General features: G+C 34.1%; 1 pseudogene; it reads right to left on the bottom strand.

The window, feature by feature from the left end:
• Positions 1-4,233: 4,233 nt before the first annotated feature.
• On the bottom strand, positions 4,234-20,512 carry LOC149568475 (putative anthocyanidin reductase; annotated as a pseudogene).
• Positions 20,513-20,932: the final 420 nt, after the last annotated feature.

The following is a 20,932-nucleotide window of genomic DNA, read 5'->3' as shown; positions in this document are numbered from 1 at the left end:
TAAGCTAGCTCAAGAGGTTATCTTCTCATGCCTATTCCACTTCATAGTTATAAAACATATTATTGGGGAGGAAGTTCTCACCTTGTCTAAAATAAGGTTTGACTTTCTAGGTCATTTGGCTTCAATATTTCTCTCTCATTTCACAAAATTCATTCAATGATGGGAGGATCTTAATTACATCATCAAGTCTACATTGTTTCCTAAAATTAGGGAATTCATAGCTTTGTTAGAACTTGCTAAATAAAATGATCTTTTGGTGTGGAAGTGAATTAGTATCTAAAATGTTTTTGTGAGACATTCTGAAAACTAAATGGGAGTTTAAACTTATCATCGATTGTTTGAAAATTCCTATTTAAATTTTCCATACTCATCCACTTTAGTACACATTTTAGAATGTGGGATTGGTACTTTCCTTTGAAATGCATCTTGCAACTTTCTCCAAGCTTTATGCCATCTTGACCATACTGGGTTAGGAATTCCATATTTGACCATTTTCTTGGGTAGGAGTTTATCATGTGAATCTTGTTCTCCTAACAAAAAAAATTCTCATTCTCATGTGGTTAATGTCCTTTCTATGGTTTCCTACAAGTTTGATGGTTTGTTGGTTGTTTGACTTTCCATTAACATGATAGTTTTAAATTAATTGCAGCTCTCTAACCTAAACATTGTTGAGGGTATAGATGGGTACCGTGTGGTACCAATCGAAGAAGGTCAACATAGGATTTTTCTTTGTAATGGTTTTTCTCCTACACTCATCATGCATACTTCATTTTGCAATGTTAGAATAATATTGTCTTCTTGATTGATGAATGTCTTGAATTGTACACTACATATTATGGTTTTATTACCAAACTTTTGGTTGTACTATATCTCTATCTAGTACCCCAATGTAGGTTATGATGCCTTTCTCCTTTCCCTTTCATTATTAGTATGGTACTTGATTTTGCTCCACTTTAGATCTAATTTTTTTGACTAGTTTATTTTTGAGATTACTATCTGTGGGTTTTTCTTCTGGTGCATGGCATGTTTTCCTTTTCCAACTCAAATTTTGGCTGATATAGACTCTATGTTTATGTTTTTCTTTTTGGATGTATTTTGATATGCTTGCTAAGTACCATATTATTAATTTAGGCACTATGTTCAAGTACTTATTACAAGCCATCTTTTTTTGAAGTATTGGTTGGATTGGTGACAAGAGTTTAGAAAAAATGACTATAGCCCATATTATAAGGGCATTTTAATAATGATGGTTCCTATCTCTTTCATTTCACTCTATTGAAGGTTGTGTACAATCCACAAATTATGTAATTTATGTATTTAGTAAGGATTGAGGGTTTTCTTATTGGTTCTTTCCCTCATGAACCTTGAACCAATGTTATTGTTTAACATATCTATGATTGAATGTTTGTTTAGCATGTTATTCTTTATGGAAAATAAAGACACTAATTATATTCTTTTTTTATATATAAATGTTTTGTGTTTGCTCAACTCTAATAATAAATTGTATGTTTTCATAACACGTTGTTCTTAATGTAAAATAATGATTCAAATTGTATTGTTTTTTATATAAATGATGTGTGTGTGTGTGTGTGTGTGTGTGTGTGTGTGTGTGTGTGTGTGTGTGTGAGAGAGAGAGAGAGAGAGAGAGAGAGAGAGAGAGAGAGAGAGAGAGAGAGTGTTTAGGATATTTAATCTATAGAATGTGACCTTTTTTGTTATAAAAGAAGTTTTTTTATTTGAAACAAGGGACAAATTAAGAAACACTTAGAAATTTATGTTACACTCACATGTCTATGATATTGTTTTTTTTATTAAGGGTTAAAACATATAATTTAAATATGGGACCAAAACCCCAACAATTATATATATATATATATATATATATATAGATGAATAGTCCTTTTCTATAAAAAAAAAAATACTCAAATTACAATTCACAAAAAAGGGGTCGGGGGATACAAGGTCACCTCATGATTTAGTTCACATAGCCGAAGTTGGACTAAAAACATGGCCAGAGCCGAAAATAGAAACTATTCATAAAAATATATATATATAAAGCAACCTTAGGCTACCAAAGTAGTGCCAGTCGAGGGTGGTGGATCATCTTTATCATGAAAATCCCAATCATCTTTGGGATTGGTGGGTCGGCTAGGAATAGTCCAGCCATCATCAACAATAGCAGTAAGAAGAGGATTAGTGACAGCCTCTACATCTTTAACCTCTGGCTGTGGAGGAGATATTGCTAGGTCCAGGTGAGGCTACTTCCTAGAATGCGCTCGATGAGCACTAGGAGGAGGAGCCGAGGACCAACCAGAGCCACTATAGGGTGGGGAAGTTGAGTGGTGCCTCCATCCGCCATCACCACCACTAGGAAAGTGGTGGCAAGAAGCCTAGGAGTGCAGGGTATGCAAGTAGTGGCCGGAGGGATGGTGTCAAGGACGATGGCCATGAGGTATCTACCGAGGCATCAGGAGGAACTCTAGCAATAGTGTAGGGAGCATTTCCCCAGTGGTTCAGTAGCTCCTACAGGTGAGCTACCTCAAGGGAAACTTGGTTAGCTTGGACCTAAATATGCATAATTACATTATTACAAATGCATGCCTTAGTGTACATAACAATGTTAACATCCAAAAAATTGTGTAAAAATAATAGCATTCCTATCTTTCCACAGAGAAAATAGAATTTTCATCCTGAAGGTATGCCAAATTTGGGTGAACTTCCAAGGAATTCTAGGGGAGTCCCCCAGCAAGATCATGTGCCAAGAAAATAATTTAGGACTAAATGGCTTGAAAAAATCATGAATCTAGTGCCAATAATTTTGAGAATGCTTACAAAAACTAGAAAATATGCAAGAAAGACTCTAGTTGTCCATAGAAGGGGCACCTAGGATCAAGAATCCCAATGTGTTTGAGCCAAGGCCCCAAGGGAAGACCTTGGAAGGCCAAGCACCAAGAAAAATGCACAATCTTGTGTTTAGTTATAGCATTCCAAATGGTATCAAAGTGTTTTCTCCATTGAGAAAGAGAAGATTGCAAATGCCATTTCTGGTTGAGCATGTCCACGGGGTGAAAGCCATTTGTATCCCAATTTTGGCTTGTAATTGGAAAATGGAGTGTTAGGATACCACTTCCAATCAAGCCACCAAGGTCAAACAGACTGAATCCCCAATTTATGAATTAAGTGAACAAGGATGGAATAAAGCAGAAGGTCAAAAAACTACCAATTTGAATGGATAAGGCGGTACTCTACTTGCATATTGTCCCAGGTCCTGAAACTCATGGTGACCCTTGAAAAGAGGTCCTTAGGAGTTCTGATGCCATGTTTGAAAAAACATAGAGCGTTGGCACCTTGAGTCTTGGCAAGGGGAGTACCCTAAATGGAAAATAGGGGAGACCACCAAATGTTCTGCTAATTCAAGGAGAGGCCATTGTGGAATTCATCTCCAGCCCATCGAAGCCAAGGCTTAATAGCCTCCTAGGCTTTCCATATCCTCTTCATGACAAATGAGCCCTATATGGCCACTAGTTCTTGCATGATGAGAAGGGTTTGGAAGCCAATCCCTTTTCATGCTAGCCTGTTAATAGGAAAGTGAAAAGAAATGGAGTGTCAAACCAAAATCTTCCAAGCTTCATCTCGTGAAATAGCTCAAATAATCAGTTTTTCACAAAGAGAAAGGCCTTATTTCTGGGTGGAAAGCATGCCAAGACCACTAGATTCTTTAGGGAGATAGCAAAAGTCCCAAGCAACTCTATGAAAGCCATGATGATCACAACCAGAGGCCCAAAGAAAATTCCTGAGCAATCTTTCTACCTTCAGATATGAAGCTTTGCAGGGAGCCCAATAGGAGGAGTAATAAACATGAGTGGCCACCATAATCTTTTAGCAAATCTAGAAATTCCCAGCAAGGGAGAGAAGTTTTTTGATCTAGTAATCAAGCTTCTTGCTAATCTTGGCTAGCACAACATTCCCAAGTTCCACAAGAAAAGCCTGGAATGCACAAGGAATGCCAACAAAGCAGAAGATTTCCCCGTATGTGACCCATTTCCACTCAAACTAGCTAAGCCAAGGTGGAGCTGGCAAAACTGACTAGTGGAAGTAGAGCATTTTATGACATTGAATGACGGAACCAGAGGCTTGACAAAAGGTGTCCAAGAAACTTAAAGCATTATTGATGTTTTCTTCATCCTCGAAAAGTCTAAGAAAGGAATCATCAGCAAAGTGTCCATTAACTAATTAGGAGGATGATTCAGGCAAGGAAACGCCATCAACCAATCCTGAGGACTCGGAATGAGCTAGAAAATAGCCAAAACCCTCAACAACAAGGACATAAAGCACAAGAGCTAATGGGAAACCTTGCCTGATTGAACAAAAAAATCCAAAAAGCCTTAGATTGTGAATTATTGATGGTAATGCAAGCATTATCATCACTAAAGAACATCTCCATGGACTAGAGGAAATTGGGACCAAAACCCAAAACGTGGAGCGTAGCCAAGATGAAGGGCCATTCAATGCGATCATAGGCTTTAGCAAAATGTATCTTCAAAAGGATAGCCTTCTGATTGGACTTGTGAGCCCATTCCATTCCTTCCTAGACAACAATGATGTTATCAAGAATATATTTGGACTTGATGAATCCAGTTTGCTCAAGCTGCACAATTAAAGGCAACATGTGCCTAATTTTTAGAGAGAGTGCCTTGGCAATAATCTTATAAGACACATTCAAAAGGGTAATGGGTCTCCAATTACATATGTCCTCTGGATCACTAGCTTTAGGTATGAATTTGATATTTCTTTTATTTATAATGGATCTTGAGCATTTAGAATGATAGGGTTCGAGATAAACTTTGTGCAGATCATGACCTATATGCTCCTAGAGGTGTTTGCAGAATTCATAGGGAAACCCATCACACCCAGGGGACTTGTCATTAGCCATGGAATAGACTGCCTCTTTAAGATCTTAGAGGGAAAGAAGTTGCTCATAGAAAGAACACTGCTCAACTGCTAGGCGATTTGGAGTAACAAAAATACACTTTCAGAGAGCTTCTTCCTAAGCAACCAAATTTCCCTGTGAAGCAAACACATTCTCATAGTGATGAACAAATGCTTGTAGGATGTGAGGGAGACTGTACATAAAAAAATTTCCTTGTTTGATCTTTTTAATCCCAAAATTGGTATGACGGGCTTGAAAAGCCTAAAAAAACTCCTTCGAGGCTTTGTCGCCAACCTCCAACTAGTGGAGACGGGCTTTGATTTGGGCTTCCCGAGAAGCATAGTTATCAACAATTTTTTTTTCATGGAAAAGCTTGGCAAGCTGAAATTTTAAATCCACATCAAAGGGATTGAGGGTGAGAGACTCAGAGGCTTTTTTGAGGGCAAGTGTGTTGGCTTCATATGACCATTTTCTAAATATTTCCAATTGACACCCATAGATGCGTAGGAACTGAGCATTAATGGCATCATTCCACCATTGAATCCATCCCCTTGTAGAAAGAAAACACGGTTCCAAATTCTAGACACATAGGATATGTGAGATGGTAGAAGCATGCATCAACACAGATATGTTGAGGAAGAACTGAGACTTGACCACCTTTGGGACAGCTATTTGCTAAGGAATGACAAAATAAATGGGATAGTGGTTAGATAACATCACATCTAGTAGGGGAATGATAGGTAAATCTCAATACTCAAAAAAAGAGAAAAAAGATTGCATAGTGATCATAGCACAATCGAGGCATTTTAATATGCTGTCAGAGCTAGCTCAAAAGTTTAACCAAGTGTGCCAAACCCCACTATCTTGGTGGTAGTTGGTATTGGGAACAAAAAGGCCCAATTTATTGTGCATGTAGTACCAAGCTTTTCTTTCCCTAATTGTCCAGCAAAGAGATAGAATGTCATCTTTGTCAGAGGCCACTTCAACCATATTGAAGTCCCCACACATGACCCAAGTAGTTGGAGTCAAATTGTCAACCAGCTAGGCCCACATTTGGGATCTTTCCACAACACCATTGGAAGCATAAACATTAACGACTCCAAAAGAATGATTTTTAATGGAAAGAAAAAGACAAATAATTCTATGTGTGGGGTAAAAACTGTGTGAAATAATAGTAGAATAAAGGCAAGGTGACAAGAGAGTAACTACAACACCTTGGCCAGCTTCGTGCTAAGAGAAAAATGTAATGCCATCCTACCAAATGACACGACACTCCAAAGAAAGTATGAAACCAAAAATCTTAACTTCTTGTAGACAAAAAATCTAAATTAAAAATTCTATGACAGATATCCTAGACATAGTACTTTTTGGGGAGGTCTGTGAGACCTCGAACATTCCGTGATAGGAAGTTCATGAAAACTCTTCCATATCATCTTCGTCCTCAAGAGAGGAGTACCTATTTTGTAAGAATGTAGAAACATGATTGAAGTCAAATAGAAAATCCTTTGGACTTATAGCCTATCATTTCACCTTTGGTATCTCCACAAATCTAGGAGGACTGCGAGAATGCCACATCATTGGTGGTGCTATGGAAGAAGTAGCAAGAGGAGTATGCACCCTAGTCAAGGTAGAAGCCTCGGTGGCCACCTTTATCCCCTACGTACTAGCAAGGTTTAAAACCTACAAAACCCATAGAGTAGGTCCTTTTTTCGGCACTAATGTCCCTACAGTAGCTAGAATTGGTGGTCCTATGGGGATAGGAGGATCTGTGGTGACCGTTGCATAGGATTGCTTAGGAGGCAAGGGATTCAAGGTAGCATTACCTTTGTGCCCAATAGTAACCCAATCTTCTTTTTTCCCTTCAGCCTATTTGGCAGGCGCTTCTTTAGGCATGGGCTTGACCCTAGGCATAGCCAAAGGGCTGTCATTGATCTTGTGTTCTACAAACCGGCACCTATAATAGGTGTTGGAGAGGTTCAAGTAAAGAACATTCTAGGAGAAGGTTTGAGCCCTGATCTAGATTTCTAAAGAATCCTTAAGATCCTTCGAAAGATCAACCTCAACGCAAATGCATCGCTGTGGGTGAGCATTTAAAAATTTCTCAGGCTTCTTGGCGACAACTTTGCCAAGGGCTTTGGCAAGGGACTTAATGAAAGGCCAGCATGGTAGGGGTAGACCTGGGAACTCGACCCACACAAGAACCCTAAGCTTTTTATCATCCGAGACTATGAAGTCTCGTGACCATTTTTGAAAAACAAGCAGAGAAGAATGCATAGACCAAGGTCTGTTGTTAAAGACTACATCATCTTGTGACAGGTTAGTGAAGTGAAATAAAAAAAACCCTTTGGTAAGGTTTTGCAAAGTGTCAAGGTGGACTCCATGAGGAGTCCAGCTCTTGTTAACCCATTCTTGGAGCATAGCTTTAGGAGGAGTCCTACCCACAAAATAACCTATCAAGGTGTGTTGTTCTAACTAGTCACATGCAACATCAAATTCTTGAAAAACCTTTAGGACAAACTTGCACGGGTGTTTGTTCTGTAGCAACACCATGACAAACTGAAGCAACAACATGAACACCAGAAACAACTGGTTCACCGCTAGCTAGAGCCATTATATCCTAGCCTAAAAGCTTCCATAGTAAATGTGGTGTGACAAGTGGTGCTTACATAAAGAAAGCTCAGATGAAGAGCCATACACAAAAAAATTGAAAGTTTGCATGAAGCAAGAAACCCTAGCAGAGTGAAAAACCCTTAGCTCATGAGGAAAAAAAGTAATATCAAACCAAATAACTTTTTCAATTATTCTAAAATATTAAAAAACCTCACCACCTCAAATTGTATTGGAAAAGAAAACTAGCACCCCGAGACAACCAGCAACCCATCGCAAACCAACACCAAACAGAGATTGAGAACAACAATAAAACCAAATAATAAACCTAAAGTAATGACTCAAAAAGCCAAAAATACTAGAAAGATAAATAACCAACCAAACATTAGGTTGACTCATGAGCCAACTCCTTCTGCATTCCCTTTATCTTTTCTAGGGTCACTTTGACATCTTCTTTTATCAACTCATGATTCTTTGCCTTCAACCTATTAGGTATAGATCTAGTTCTTTTCTTATGAAAGACTCTTTTGCAGCCTTAGATTCATCCAAGTCTAGTACCATTATTTTGTCCACATTCAAATAAATATTACCTACAATTTTATTCATAATCTCTCAACACTAAGGCCTCTAGACTTTTTTTGGTAATTATTGACCATGGTATTAGTAGTTCTTTCTAGGTTCTCAATTCTATTTACCAACCCCTATAACAAATTGTTCTTCTCCATATCATTGCTAGTGGCACCAATCTTAAGGACCTCATTCATCTTATTTTCAACTTCTTCCATTTTTGCATTTAGAGCACTATAATTAACATGGAGCATTTTTATGGTTTTAAAAGTTCTTTTCCTATTCTTAAGGTATGCATGGAGATTGCCTTAGCAATTTGGAGCTTTCTAAGTGGAGGTTGAATGCCCATCACTTTAAAATTATCCTTCAACACGTTTACATTGACCTTGTTCAAATCAACTCAATTGGCTACTGGGAAATTTCTTTCTCCATTTTCTCATTCTTTTCTTCCATTTCTTAAGGGGAGGCTTTTAGTGGTGAATTATCTAGTTAAATAAACACATCATGGGTGGTTTTATTATCAAAATATTTGAAGAAATGGGCTTCTTTATCAAAATCCTCATTGTCTTCACTAGTATCAACATTTTTACAACCACATCTTGTTTCTGCAACCTATCTTTCACTTCCTTTGAATGAATAGAAATTGGGAGATGTGCACGTACTAGGTTGTCTGAATAAATTTTCAATTGATCCACCAAAATAATTACTCACAGCGTCCACCTTCATTTCCAAACTATTCAATTTTTCTTTACTAGAACCTTCAGAATCAATTATCATTTCTTTATAATTCACACTCTTCTTGTCCTTTTCATAGACTCCATTTTCCCTTCCCCCAACTCTGTAATCAACTACTTGCCTCTTCCTTTATTACTACTAGGAGATTTAGGGATTTCACTTTTAATAGAAATAGACCTTAAGAGAGTCTCCTTAACATGATACATCATAAACTCAAAAATTAGTCTCATCAACCATTCATGGAGAATGCATTTTTTTGGTTTCTCCTTAGATTCCTTAATGCTATGCACCAAAGAAAAAAGAAATTAAAATGGAAAGAAAACCCTAATTTTATTTTTAAAATCATTTAATAGTATAAAATACTAATTTTGAGTCTTATCATAATTCCCATCCAATGTAATGTAATAGATAACTACTTTTGGGACCAATTTCCACAACATTTAAATGTATATGATATTGTTGTGTTGACATTTTCTCATTAATATTGAATTTAGCATAATGTATTTTTGAATTGCATTAAAAAATCATTATAGAAATATATATATTTTAGTTGATAATAATAATAATTTAATAACTATATATTTTTATTTTATTTTTAAAATATAATTTTATTTTGAACATTTTTCATTTGACCTTTTGATTTTAAAATTATAACTTTTATTTCATCTTAAATTAATATATTTCATTAAAACACAAAGACATTTTAAAAAACAATTATAAATCAAAATTTTAATGTCAATGATTATTTATTTTAAAATTTTCGTTAATTTAATTTCAAAAAAACTATAATAATTTTCTAACTAAATTTTTTGAATTGGAATATGACATCTTCCTCACTTTCAAATCTCAAATATGATCGGTTGATTGGGAAAATAAGAGACATGAACTTAAATGAACTAGATTACCATAAATAACTATAATGCACTGAAAGGTGTTTCCTTTTACCTATGAGTAAAATATAAGTCCATCAAAACTACCAATTCATTAATAAACTTAAAAAAAATACAACTTACTCATTAAGCTCCAATAGCACAATCTTAGTGTGACATTTGAAGATCATTCAACAAAATTAGAGGATGGGTAAATAAGAAGGATTGTGGTACCCCAACATAAAATAAATTTGGATGGAGACTCTAGGGGAAATCTAGCACAAGGACATATTGGTTGCATCATTCATGATATTTGTGGCAAGGTTTGTGGAAAATTGGTCAAGCCCATTGGAATTACTACTAACAATGTGGCAAAAACATAATCTCTAGTAGAAAGACTAAGGGCTTGCAAATGCCTTAATATTCATAATTTGATGATAGATGGTGACCCCAAGATCATCCTAAATTTTCTTAAGAAAAAATCCACTCTAATTTAGACCTTTAATTCTAGACTCGATGGAGCCCAAGCTCTTTTAGACCACTTCTTACTTTATAAAATTGTTCATACTTATAGAGAAGGTAACTCAAAAGTCGATTCCTTGGAAAATATGACTGCCAATGGCACCCACATCAGTGTTTCCACTTAATTATTACTTCTTTCATAAATCCCTAGATCCCCTCACCTTTCCCTCATTAACATAATTTTTCTTACTCTTCCCCAAGTTCATCACCCATTCAATTTATCTCATTTTGCTTTTCACCATTTCCCCAATATATACATATCATGGTCATAGTTTCTTTCATTCATTATTCACTCCCTAAATAATAATGGTACCTAGAAGTATGTAACCCTTCTTTTTGGTCTTGACGAACATATTTTTCTATAACTTCAACTTTTCTACCATGCTCCACTCTTTATTTTCACCCAAGCCATGGGCACACTATTGGGGTAGTTTTTTCACTTATATTTCCTACAATTTCTTCAAAATTATCTTCATCTTTGTGAATATTGACATCAATATCCACATTAATATTGGGAATAGAACTCTACCCTTATTGGGGCCCATTTACTAAGAGAAGGCTTAGATTAATGATGAACACTTCTCATACTTTGATCATTTAAGCTGCGAGGAACATTGTAGATAGTGAGTTTTCATACTTATTGAGAGGGAAAAATATAATGCAAAGATAATAGCTATGTTCATGGAAACTATCCTACGTGAGGGTGACAATAAAATATGTATAATGGACCTATGATGCAACCTTTTTAACGAGCATCTAGTGGTGTATCCTAAGCTTATTCTAGACAATATAGATGAAGACTTTTGCATCCCCAAGTGAAGTAACTTTGGCATTATTGACAGAGTTGTAGAGGTCCATCCCATCCTTATTATAAAAAATGTGGAAGAATTCAATATACAGTTCCCCTTAATTAGTTTAAACTGATAGTTCTTTGGAAGTACCGTGTATATTTGACAGCCTCCTAAATGGTATGGTTTAGCATGGTTTATAGCCACTGATAGGGTCAATGATAGTGACTGTGAAGTAGAGTCTTGCACTAAGGAAGACTAATAGTGCTTAGAAGGCACGTATAGAGGATTTGCTATAGTATTGTTCAAGTTTTTGAGACCTTTATCGATCATGACGATCTTTACTCTTAGAAATTTTACATACTCTTAAAACTTTCATTTTACATATAATCATTGGTTTCATTAGTACTATACTAGATAATGGATCTATTTCATTTGGATTTAATTATGATTGGTTATGTTTTCATAAGTAATTTATGTTTTAAATATTTATGGCTAATTTATAAGTATAGATTTTGACAAGGCATTATAGACTACCCTTTATGAATGGTACCCTTTGAATAAATTTTTGGTCATAATATTGACCTCCTTATAATTTCTCATCCACCCCTATATTTCCCCTCTCTAACCTTAAATACCTACAAATTATGACACCCTAAACTCTACAATGCCAGTTTCTCTCCCATCTCCCATAGACCTTAATTATTCTACTTTATTCTTTATTCCTCCTCCTACCCCATATGGGTGCTTGATGACTTTGGCCTTCATAGCTTGTGCTAGGTTTGGGTTCTTCCTTGTTATCAAATAAATAGTAATCCTTAACTTATGGATGGCTTGCATTTTCTTTCACCAATATAATTATTTCATGGAAGGTTGGTAATATGTGGACACCATAGATGCTCTATTCTACATTATTTCTTCTTACTTACCTTCTTGAAATACAAACTAATATGATGCTTATTTTTATGGCATAGGAAATCTTCCCCTTCTCTCCCTCCCCACAAATTATTTCCACTATCCACTTTGTTAATGTCATCTGTTTATAGTGTGTCTAGTTCCTTATATAGTATTCCTTTATAATTTTAGAGCATGATTCCTATGCCCTTTTAGGGAACTTTTGAATTCAACTTTGTTTTAAAGGGGTTGTAATATTTATGAATTAATTTGTGAATGGCTTCTATGTGGGTCAGTTACTTTTTAGTATATTATTTTGAATCTATTACTCTTTCTCCCTCTACATGTGAGCATTAGATTATGGAGTTTTGAAATATTTAGCAACTAGCTGATTTCGTGCATATGCTTTCTTTTAGTTTCTCAGTTCCTATCACATTTTCTTTTAAGGGTGGTGAGCCTCCAATTTAGATATGGCTAATTATACTAAGTGTTGCTAACTAAATTACTCCTTCAATAGGTCCATAATTTGTTTGATTTATTTCTTAGTTCCTATCACATTTTCTTTTAAGGGTGGCCAACCTCCAATTTAGATATGGCTAATTATTCTAAGTGTTGCTAACTAAATTACTCCTTCAATAGGTCCATAATTTGTTTGATTTTTTTTTGTTTTTTTTGTTTTTTAATAAGTTTAGATATGGCTAATTATACTAAGTGTTGCTAACTAAATTGCTCCTTCAATAGGCCCATAATTTGTTTGATTTATTTCTTTTTTGTTATTTTTTAATAAGGTGGGGCAAAATAGAAAGCGTTTTCTAGGATCTCCCCAGCTATTCTAGAAGGATCTTTTCCAACATAGATTCAACCACACAACTCTTCTTGTTTATCTATGATGTAAGCGTGGCTTTTCCTACCCAAGACCTCTCTTTGAAGTAATGTAACAATATACATGCTCATTTTTATGATTAGCATATGCAATTTGGTGGTATGCCCTCATTACTTATGTATTGGAGGATCTCCTTCCCTCCTCCCTTTGAATTTTAGTCCTGAATGACACCAGGGATTTCATTTTCCTATTAGTTTTGCCTAGTGCCTGCAATTTGAAAGGGGTAAACATTTCTAAATATCTTTATAAATTAATAAAATTGGCTATTGCCTTTTACTAATTCAAATGTAGTTTTAGTAATCTAAATTAGGTTTTTAAGTATTATTATTTTTTGAATGGATAATTTTAAGAGGGCTAGACCTTAAATATGTAAAAAAAATGTTCTTGCTTGTTTTAGAAAAACATACATAGCTTTATCTATGTACTCAACAAAAGATATAGTTAGATTTAGTATTTTGAAAAACCAAATTGTAGGATGGTGAATAAGAAATAGATTTAGAAGTTGTGTATTTTTCCATAATTTTTTATAAGTACTTTTTAAATGATTTTGTGTAGTGACCATATCCTAAAAATTTGGTACTCATTTGAGTGTTGGGAATAACATGCATCAACATAACTAGAAATGCAATATTGTATTTTTAAAAGTATATAAGTTCATGTAGGGTAAAAGCACAGATTTGTGTCACTGTTTATGATACCAAAACCTATTTTGGTCAAATCTCATTTCTCTATCAAAACTCAATTTTTTTCAAAAACTAAAAATACCCTTTTATAGATCTTAGATTCAATATCATCATTATATAAATTGTTAAGTGTTTTGATTAGTTATAATATATTATAATCTCAAAATATTATAAGTTGATACTACAACATTTTAGAAAATGCTCCCTCAAAAAAGAAAAAAAATAGTAAATCATATTAAAAGAATTTAAAAATTATATTTATCTCTAGAGGAGAGAATCCTCTTCATGAATATTTTATTTTTTTTCAAGAAGGTATAGATTTGATAGGGAAGTTTCAATAGGAGGAAAAAATTATTGGATTTTGATAAGGTCAAACTTGAGTACTTATAGCAAAGAAAATATACATAAAAAATAATATATTTTTTTTGTTCACTAGCTATACATGTCATCTATAAGATATTTTCAAATCAGAACAAAAAAAGATGATTTGCATATACTTGTTTGATGGGAACTACATCATATATTTTTTATAGTTAAAAAAGGGACTTCAAAATAAAATAAAATGAATAAATTATTACTCAAAAAAATTATAAAAATTATAGGCATAAAATTCATCCAATTCTACACATTTCATCAGTTTGCATCATCTTCATATTTTAAACACAAATACTAGTTTTTTTGTCATTAATGTTGAACTGTCACATTTTGATATCCTGTTTCTTTATAAAAGGTGACATAGGTTTGTGTTGTTACCCTATATAGAATAGTAATATGTAATTTATTTTGTAATTCCTCATTTAAATAAGAAGTTACTAAAAAATAATAGACATATCTCTGCAAGGCATATTAAGACACTGATAAAGAAAATTAAATTTCACAATGTTAATGCTATCTAAAAAATTAAAAAATTATATTCTTAGAAATATGAGAAGATACATGATATTATTGTGGTAATTTCACAGATACCCACTTGATCATCTATAAACTTGATGAGGATTAAGTAGATAATTGATGTTGGAAGATAAAATGTAAAGTGATTAAAACGAAGGAAAAATTGGCTTTGAAGGCTTATAGCCCTTTACCAACTAATTTCTAAGTGTGAAACATAATCAGGTTTCTGTGTCCATCATAACCTACTTGAATTTTAGAAATCTGAAAGTCTTCCAAAATGAGATCATATTTTGAAGAACTAAAAGTATGCAATATTTATTTTCTAGGACATGAGCACATTTTGGAGATCTAAATGGATGCCTATTATCCTTCACTCATGTTAAGAAGATGCAAAATAATTCAATGTCTCTCATTTTCCTTCACTTATCAACCCCCACACCCCCCCCAGTCTCTCTCTCTCTCTCCCACCTTATATCCCCCCTCACCTTATCCACTAGATCTATCTAACCCTTTCCATCTCCACATACTCTTCTCTCACTCTCTTTTTATCATTTATTATATCCCTTTCTTCTTCTCTTCATCTCCCCATATATATAATGTGTTAACATGAAAATGATACTTCCAAACAAGCCATCAAATAGATGAACATCAAATCTTAGACATATAGATTTTTTCCACAAGAGAAAAATTTCATTTTTTCACTCAAATAAACATTACATCTACAAAAATATATGGTTCTCTAGATGTTCTTGATCCAATTAGAGCATACCAACAAGAAGAATATGGTAGGACTCAAATCCATCAAAACTTAACAAGCTAAATAAGGAAGATCTTATAATTTCAAAATGGTGAACAACTGAAACTCCCAATGGCACTCATAATACAAATAAAATAATCCCAGTCGCATGCCTATGAAAACTTAAGAATTACCTTATAAAAGGCTTCGAGCGAAGCTTCTCGAAGGATTACAAAAATGTTGACTCTACTAACATTCTATGAAAAATATAAATAAATAAATTTATTATTGAGATAAAATATAAAAGTATTATTACTTTGATATTTTTTATGATGCTAGAGACATCATAAATGACATTTACCTATGATAATATCTAGCCACCAAGAATAAACTCTTATAAAAATTAAACCAAAAATTGTATTTAAATAATTATCATATTAGATTTAATTTGAGTAATATTTATATATGAGATATTATTTAATTAATCAAATTAAATGATCATATTGATTTCAGAAAATTGAAGCAATACAAATATGATATATATAATTCTCACATAATATATTATATCCATTGTAAAATACAGACACCTACAAAGTAATAATAGGCATGTTTTAAATAATTACATGATAAATTTATCTATGATATAATGTACATAATGTCATAGACTCCCTTTAATAATTACTTCATTTCAACTACTATCACAAAAGACTTCGGACCAATTACATAAGGAACCACACACACACGTTTCCACGTGAAACAATAGTCCTAAATATGAGTCGAAACATAGCCTTAGGTAAGGGTCATTTAGGATTAGGATTTAATTAAGATTAGGTTTAAGATTTAAATTCAGGATAGATTAATAAATATGCTTAGTTTTGTGGTTGAATTTAGGATTTTATATGGTTGTGTGTATTGTTTGGGTTTGGATTTTGTTTAGAATTATGTTTATGGTTAGAAATAGAATTCAATGTGTTTGATAAGGTTAAAGGGTAAGGTTAATGGTAATGGAATGTTATTAGCAATTTCTTCATTCAAAAGTTAAGTTTTTAAACAACATTAACTAGATATCTATTAATTGTACTAAATATAAGAAAAAATAAAATAAAAATCATTTTTTTCCCATTATGGACTTTCAATATTTACCCATTGCACATGAAATGTCATTACTAATTTTTATTTTTATTCAAAGATATTAGTTTATTTTGAAGATTTTACATTTGACCTTCCACTTTACAATTATAAACAATATTTGATCTTAAAACAAAATAATGCATTAAAACAAGAAAGAATAGAAAAAATGAATAGAAAGTGAATGAATCAATTTCATTTTTTAACAATTTCTTTGTTAAGTCTCTATTAATTACATTTCAAAACAACTTAAATAATTTTCATAAAATTTAATTTAACAGAAATATGCTATGTTTCGGTTGATTGTTAAAATAAGAAGTCTAAACTTAAAATAATTGGAATACTAAAATGACTGCAAACTACTCAAAGTTGTTCCCTTTTAGTTACAAGAAAAGTAACAATCCATTAACAATCTTATAAAATTATAGCTTACTCGTTAAGCTTCAACAGTCCATTTTTTGAAGGAGGTGGATAGAGTGGATCAAAGACAAACATGAACTAAAAGATAAGCATTCAATTCAGTATGTAAAATACAAAGACTTATCACAATGTGCTACAACACTTCATGCATAAGTAAAATCTATTACAAGTCCTTAGAATGCTATAGCATTCTATCCACTTATGATCCATAATGAGAAACCCAAAATCGGCTCTACTGATTACAAGCCCAACTTATTCTATTTATAAGAAAATGCATATTAAATGCTATAAGAAAGAGTTGATAATATAATTAATGCTGGATGGTGAGGTTGGTGTGTTGGCTAGTGCTTGGATGGCTACACATGGAAAATGTGTGGTTTATTTCTCTGTGGCTATGGATGGCTGTTTGTTTGTGATGGATGGTTGGTAGGTGGAGAAATTACTCCACCAACACTCCCCCTTAATTTCTTCCACTAATGCTACAACATTTATATTGTTTTTCCTTGTCATAAATACTTTGGGTTTTACGGCTTACCCCTAAGCAATGTAAATTGTTTCTAGCTAACCAAAAAATTTACATTTGAATGGTTTCGGCTAACCACGAACCTCACACAATAGATGTTACAATAGACCACTAAACATTACAAATGGTTTTAGATTACCACTAACTCACATGATGGGAAAACTATCATCACTTTGGGTTTTCTCCTTCTTGACTTGCATCAACCTAGTTATTGAGTCCATATAAAAAGGAATCCATCTACCGAGATACATGGGTGCCCAACCACTATACTCGCCAATTCTATAGGAATTATTTTCACATAAATGGTTCACCAATATGTCAAACCAAAAACCTTTAGGGTATCAGGCACAACTAATAATGCACCCCATACGTTCACATAGCCCATTAACAATCATCAATAATTTAATTTTCATCACTTGGTTGGGGAATATCAATGCAACCAACTTCTATTACATGGTCACTATCAAGAACATCATATCCTTTACAATTTGACAAACAAATTCTCACTTCCAATCCCAACACTTTTATCCAATCAGCACACACATAGACCTTTGAATCATGACAACCAACTCACCACCGATGCAACCTACTTGTAGTTACTATAACCACAAATAACTTCAATAACTATTCTATAACATCAAACACACATACTTCAAACACAAAGGCATAATTTCCATTATCAATATCTTCCATGCCATGTGTACACATTCTCTGGCACTCCCACTTGCACAAAGATGCTCCACATGCTTCTAATCTATGAATGACAGTGTCACACAACGCTAACTCAAACACACTTCAACTTTGGCTTCCTTCTTTTCATGGTTTCTCTATTTCTCGTAGCAATATCTTGATTTGGTCTTCTTTTTATTCTTGTAGAAGATAACTTCAAATGTCATTGCCTATTGGGCTATGATGCCACAACACTCTTCACCAATTCTAAACTCATCAACCTGTCCATGATCTCTAGGATCATCTCCCATTAGCTCTTATACCACTTGAAGGAGGTGGATAGAGTGGATCAAAGACAAACATGAACTAAAAGATAAGCATTCAATTCAATATGTAAAATACAAAGACTTATTAGAATGTGCTACAGCACTTCATGCCTAACTAAAATCTATTACAAGTCTTTAGAATGCTATAGCATTCTATTCACTCATGATCCACAATGAGAAACCCAAAATGGACTCTACTCATTACAAGCTCAACTTATTCTATTTATAAGCAAATGCATATTAAATACTATAGGAAAGAGTTGATAATATAATTAATGCTAGACAGTGAGGCTGGTGTGTTGGCCGGTGCTTGGATGGCGACGCATGGAAAATGTGTGGTCTATTTCTGTACGGCTGTGGACGGCTGTTTCTCTGTGATGGATGGCTGGTAGGTGGATAAATTACTCCGCCAACATTTTTTACGACGCACTCCATTGTCTCCTCGAAAGCTTCTGGTAAATGATACTTGTACGAGAAACCCATATCCAGCAATTTCTTAGAAGAAACTGGGAGGTATCTCTCAAGTCCATCATCCTCATCCAAACTGTACAAAATAGAATTGGAAAAATATAAAATTCTTGCACTTAGTTTATCTTAGCCACTCAATTATTCTACGAGATTGAGGTGAAAATAGTTTACTTGATATAATTCTCGAGTTGTGCATAATGTTTAGCAAGGAAATCTTTGAGAGACCTGAGATTCAAGGAATCAGATACACAAACATAGCGAGTTTCAGGACTGATATGTTCCATCAAAAATATGTGGGCATTGCACGCATCCTCAATATGAGCAATTGGTACAGATCCCATTACAAACTCGCAAAAACTTAAGGAATTTGAAAAATGCATCACTTCCTGTAAATGGACTGTCAAATTAGAACAATAGAGAACCATCAATATATATTTCATACAAAAACTAGAGTTAAACACGCAGATATGTATACCTCCAATGAGAGCTAATATTGTCTGAGCAGATGTTAAAATACTAGTAGTTGGAAGCCAAGGCCCAATCACCAAACCTGGTAGGATGCTCACCACTTCAAGGCCATTCTTAAGACCATATTTAAGGGCTTCTTGTTCTGCCAATGTCTTAGCTATTATGTACCAAGCTGAATTATTTGTTGGAGATTCAAGTAAATGCAGGGGACTCCAACAACTTTCATTAAGGCATGTTTGGGTGAATTCCCCCCTGTCGTTCATCGGAGAAGCAGCTGAAATTGATGAAGTGAAAACTATACGTCAAACAGATTTAGCTCTTACGCCGGCTCTCATAACGTTGTGTACTCCATTAACAGCAGGTACAACAAAATCATCCTGCAAAACAACAATCTATTTGTAAGTGGGAGATATTTTTTCATACTAAGTTAAATTATAATATAGTTATCAGGATTCTGCAAATTGTGTAGTATTCTGCATCAAATTCATCGCGTCATGTTTTATGATTAGTACTTTTAACAAATCTATTTTTCATAAGAATTAAAAAAGAATTTAGTAGACATTGTTTCTAAGTGATGTTCACAGTAGTGAAGTGTAGGAACTTTTGGGAAGTTTATACATGTGAGTACTTCTCTAGCTAGAGCGCTCTTAACTATAGAGTTTCATCTATGATTAAATCCACTTTACTTGGAATGTCACTTGTAAAACCCTGAGCAAGTATTGTCTCTTTTGAATCAGTTAAATCCACTCTTCTTAAAACTTCATTTGTAAAACCTTGAACAAGTAGTGTGTCTTGAGAACCAGTCATTAGAATATTCCTTAAGCTCATCACTTGTACAATAGATTAAATTTTAACATTGCTATCAAAATTTGACTGTAAAAGATTTTGGGTCAAACTAAATAATTCTTTTAAGAGATAAATAAATATTTAAATAGGCCCAAGTGATGAGAATCCTTTTATAGAAAAAATAAATGAACACTTAAATAGAGGCAAATGATAAGAGTCTTTTCATGTGCTTACCAGATTAGGTTTTGTAAAATCCATGGGACCTGCCACATGAAAAACTCCATGACAACCCTCCACTGCTGAATCGAAACCACCCTCTAAACACAGATCAGCTTTAAAGAGCTTAAGCCTTTCTTCCTCTGCCCCGGGCAGCTTCAACAAGGGCCCTGACTTTGTTTCGTCCCCTGCATATCATCAACCCATATACAACTGGGACAATGTAATATATAGCTCTTGAATATAAAATTATATTTAAGAAGAAATCTATACCTGGGTTTCTTAGGGTTGCGTCGACGGTGTAGCCCCTTTCTAACAGATTTTTCACCAACCATGATCCGATGTATCCCGTTGCTCCAGTGACACACACTCGTTTAACAGTCTGGTTACCTTCGTCACCCATTATAATCCCGCTTCAAGAAAATTGAAATGTAGAATATTAATTGTGAGGAAGAGGTAGAGAAAAACTGTTCAAAACAGTCGTTGCTGGGAATCGAAGCATGAGCTCAGAACATTGGCACGCAATTGTATCGAATGTTTACGTATTTGACAAATTGATAAAGTTATTCGTACCACGCGATTCATGAAGGATTTATGTAATCTGTCTATCATGCCGTGCCATTCTATCGTTTTTTCATTTCAAGGCAGATTTAGAATGAGAATAAGAATGGAAAAGAGGTCCCTTAATTGACCTGCTAAACCATGTTGTCGGACCCTCAGACGTTTCCGTTTCGGTCGCACTTCTCTGACTCTAAACTGTCCAAGTAACAGTTGCGACTGCACTTTAATTTGAATTCAATTTTTTAGGTTAATGAGGAGGTGC

Source organism: Cupressus sempervirens, chromosome 3, assembly GCF_028749045.1.
Source record: "Cupressus sempervirens isolate cs-2001-9-10 chromosome 3, ASM2874904v1, whole genome shotgun sequence".
In the NCBI taxonomy this organism is placed as follows: domain Eukaryota; kingdom Viridiplantae; phylum Streptophyta; class Pinopsida; order Cupressales; family Cupressaceae; genus Cupressus; species Cupressus sempervirens.
This window is presented reverse-complemented; position numbering and strand designations above follow the sequence as displayed.